We start from the raw sequence: 4135 nt of genomic DNA, 5'->3' as shown, positions 1-4135 counted from the left end.
TAGATAATAATACGTAAAACGATAACCATTGATAATTTCCTACCATTTTGTCTGTAATTTGCTAAGTCCCCCCTATTATTATGTTATCCTTCTTTTATTCTTTAAAATAAAAAATTAAAAAAAAAAGTCGTGTGAACAGGGATACTGCAAACATGTACTAATAGAAACAAAAATTAAAATTAAGGTCACATGAATAGGGAATCAAAAGGGAGCAATGGAGCTATAGATTTTCTAGAAAACATCAATAGAGAAAACACCACATGCCAGAATCTATGGGATACAGATAAATAAGTGGCCAGAGAAAATCCATAGGTGAAAGCCCAGGATCAATTTTTTTTTTAAAGATTCAAAACAGAAAAATTAAGCAGTGAGTTAGAGATAAATAAAATGAAGATAGGAGTTAGTGGAAATAAAAGCAGAAGTGAGTTAAGACCGTGTTTAAGTGGTGTCAGTCCAGGTCTGCAGTACGTAATGACCACGCCTACTGTGGGGAGTTGGTGCAGGTATGTGACATATCTCAATTCTTTTATCATCCCTTCCTCTCCCTCCTCCATCTCTTGGTTCCCTTCCCATTTGCAAAATGTCTCCATGTGTCTTATTATTTTTTATTTTGTTCTTTATTTATATTTTAGGCTTCCTATAAAAGAAACCATGGATTGTGTGTCTGATTATTTCACTTAACATTTTGGTCTCAAGGTACATCCGTTAGGGCTGGGGATATAGTTCAGTGGCACAGTGCCTGCCTGGCAAGTACAAAGCCCTGAGTTCGATTCCCCGTACCCACCCTCACCAAAAAGGTGCATCCATTTTTCTACAAATGACTAGTGTATCCTTCTTTATAGCGGAGTAGTACTCCATTGTGTATAAATTTTATAGCGGAGTAGTACTCCATTGTGTATAAATTTTCTTTATCCATTCATCTGTTGACGGGTAAATAGACTGCTTCCAAGATTTAGTATTATGAGTTGTGCTGCTACAAACATGGGTATACATGTATCTCTGTAATATGGTATCTTTAACTTTCTGGTGAAGATATCTAGAAGGGGAATAGCTGGGTGAAACAGAATTTTTTTTTGCTGAGACTGGGTCTCACTATGTAGTTCAGGCTGGCCTCAAACTCACTATGTAGCCCAAGCTGACCCTGAACTCATGGCAGTCCTCCTGCCTCAGCCTCCTGAGTGCCAGGACTACAGGAATACACCACCACCATGCCTGCCTTAGTTTTGGTTTTCTGAGTAATCCTCATAATGATCTCCATAGTGATTGTACTAGTTTACATTCCTACCAACAACACAGAAGTGTTCTGCTTGCCCTGCACTCTTGCCAGCATTTGTTATTGGTTGATTTTTTGATGCTAGCCATTCTTTCTGGAGTAAGGTGGAATCTTACTGTTGTTTTAATTTGCATTTCTCCAATGGCCAGTCATGTTGAACTTTTTCATGTATTTACTGGCCATTTGTTCTTCTTTTGAGAAGTGTCTATTCATTTCAGAGGCCCATTTTTTTGATTGGGTCTTTCTTTGGGAGTCTGCTCTTTTTGAGTTTTTTTGTTTTGTTTTGTTTTGTTTTTGTTTTTTTCCGGTACCGGGAATCAAACTCATGACCTTGCGCTTGCCAGGCAGGTGCTGTACCACTGAGCTAAATCCCCAGCCCCTTCTTTTTGAGTTCTTTATGTTAAATTAATTAGTTCTAGATATTAGTATTTGGTTTGAGGTGTGGCTGGCAAAAATTTTCTCCCATTCTGTAGGTCATCTCTTCACTCTGTTGGTTGTTTGGTTTGCTGTGTGGAAGCTTTTTAATTTCATGTGATCCCATTTGTTGATTCTTGGTACTATTGGGGTTCAATTCAGAAAGCTTTTTGCTTGTGCTTTCAAGAGTTTTACCTATTTTATCTTAAAGCAGGTCACATGTTTCTGCTTTAATATTCAGACCTTTGAAACATTTTGATTTTAGTTCAGTACAAGATGAGAAATATGGGATTAGCTTCAATCTCCTGTATGTGGAGAGGCAAAGGACCCAGAATAGCCAACTCAGGACTGAAGGAGAAGAATAAAATTAGAGGACTGAAATTACTTGACTTCATGAATTATCCTAAAGCTATAGTAATGGAGACTGTGTAGTATGGGTGAAAGAAAAGACAAGTGCCAGGCATGGTGATGTACGCCTATAATCCCAGCATTTGGGAGGCTGAGGCAGGAGGATGGGAGTTTGGAGCCAGCCTGGGCTATATAGTGAGTTCAAGGACAGCCTGAATTACAGAGCAAGACCTTGTCTCAAAAAGACAAAAAAAAAAAAAAAATTACAGTGATACATACATACCCATGTTTACAGCGGCACAACTCCTAATAGCTAAATCTTGGAAGCCGCCTATATGCCAGTCAACAGATGAATGGATAAAGAAAATGATGTGGTATTTTCCCACAATGGAGTATATACCATAAAGAAGGATAAACTGCTGGGTGTGGTGGTGCATGCCTGTAATCCTAGCACTCGGGAGGCTGAGGCAGGAGGATCATTTCTAGTTCAAGGCCAGCCTGAATTGCATAGCAAGACCATGTCTCAAAAAGACAAAAAAAAAACTAAACAAACAAACAAAAAACCAAAGGATAAGTTTCAGTCATTTATAGGAAAATGGATGCATCTTGAGACCATAATGTTAGTAAAATAAATTAGACACACAAGCTTAAATATCACATGGTTTATCTTATATGAGAAACCTGAAATATAAATGCCGATCAAAACAAGATAGATAATAAGAAACAGGGAGATGGATCTTTTACAAATGAGAAAAGGACCAAGAGCTGGAGGGAATAGGGAGCGAAGGAAGGGGAAAGGGATATAAAAAGATGTGCTATGTGCACGTACCAACTCAGCACAATGAATGTAATCAGATGTACTGTAGATGTACATACTAATAAAAGTTAAGGGCCGGGGGATAGAGCTCCGTGACACGGCACGTGCCGGGCAACCACAAGGTCCTGAGTTCAATTCCCAGTACCAAAAAAAAAAAAAAAAAAAACTTAAAAAAAAGGAATAGACAAATAGATCAAGGGGACAGGATAGAGATCCCAGAATAGATCTGCCTTAATACAGTCAACAGATCCTTCCAGAGGAGTTAGGCAATACAATGGAACGAGACAGGTTATCTTTCAACAAATGGCACCAGCACAACCCCCACCCCAAGTCACAAATCTGGATGCACACTTTACATCCTTCACACAAGTGAACTCAAAGTGGATCATGGATTTATGTGTAAAACACGGAAGTATAAATCTCTTAGAACAGGAAAAAATCTAATTTGGGGCATAGAGATGATTTCAGATACCAAACACCACAGGGACGATCCTTATAGAGAACAATTAGTAAGCTGGACTTCAATAAAATTAAAACGTTTAACTCTGTGAAAGATAATGTCAAGAGAACCAGAAGATAAGCCACAGAAAATATTTGTAAAAGATACATCTGGAAAAGGACTAGCATCCAAATATACAAAGAGCTCTTAAAGATCAATAGTAAGAAAACCACCAATTTTTGAAAGCTGGCGAAAGGGCTGGGAGTATCACTCTGGCAGGCTCTGTGAATAAGGTCTAATGTGAGTACGGCTCTGCTTTGATCCCCAGCACTTTGAAAATATTGAGCAATAGGGCAGGGCGGATGCACATGCTTGTAATTCCTGCACTCAGGGAGGCTGCAGGCAGAGGGCTGCAAGTTTAAAAACAGCCCAGGCAACTTTACAACCTCCAGAGACTGTCTAAAAAGGGAGGTGGGGGTTGGGACTGAGATGCTGCACAGCACAAGGTTCTGGGTTCAATCTCTAGTACTGCAAAGTAAATAAATTAGCTAATAATAAATAAAAGTCAATGTTAAAAGCCGGGCATGGTGGTACATGCCTGTAGTCCCAGCTAGCTGTAGTCTAGCAAGAGGACCACTTGGTCTTAGAAGTTTGAGGCCAGCCTGGGCAACATTGCAAGATCCTGCCAAACAAAACAAAACAAGCCAGGTGTGGTGGTGCATGCCTGTAATCCCAGCACTTGGGAGGCTGAGGCAGGAGGATCGTTGTGAGTTTGAGGCCAGCCTGGGCTACAAAGTGAGCTCAAGTTCAGCCTGAACTGCATAGCGAGACCCTGTCTCAAAAA

This window comes from Chinchilla lanigera, unplaced genomic scaffold (genome assembly GCF_000276665.1).
Source record: "Chinchilla lanigera isolate Chin_1 unplaced genomic scaffold, ChiLan1.0 scaffold00014, whole genome shotgun sequence".
Classification (NCBI taxonomy): Eukaryota; Metazoa; Chordata; class Mammalia; order Rodentia; family Chinchillidae; genus Chinchilla; species Chinchilla lanigera.
The sequence above is the reverse complement of the archived record's forward strand: the minus strand, read 5'-3'. Positions refer to the sequence as shown.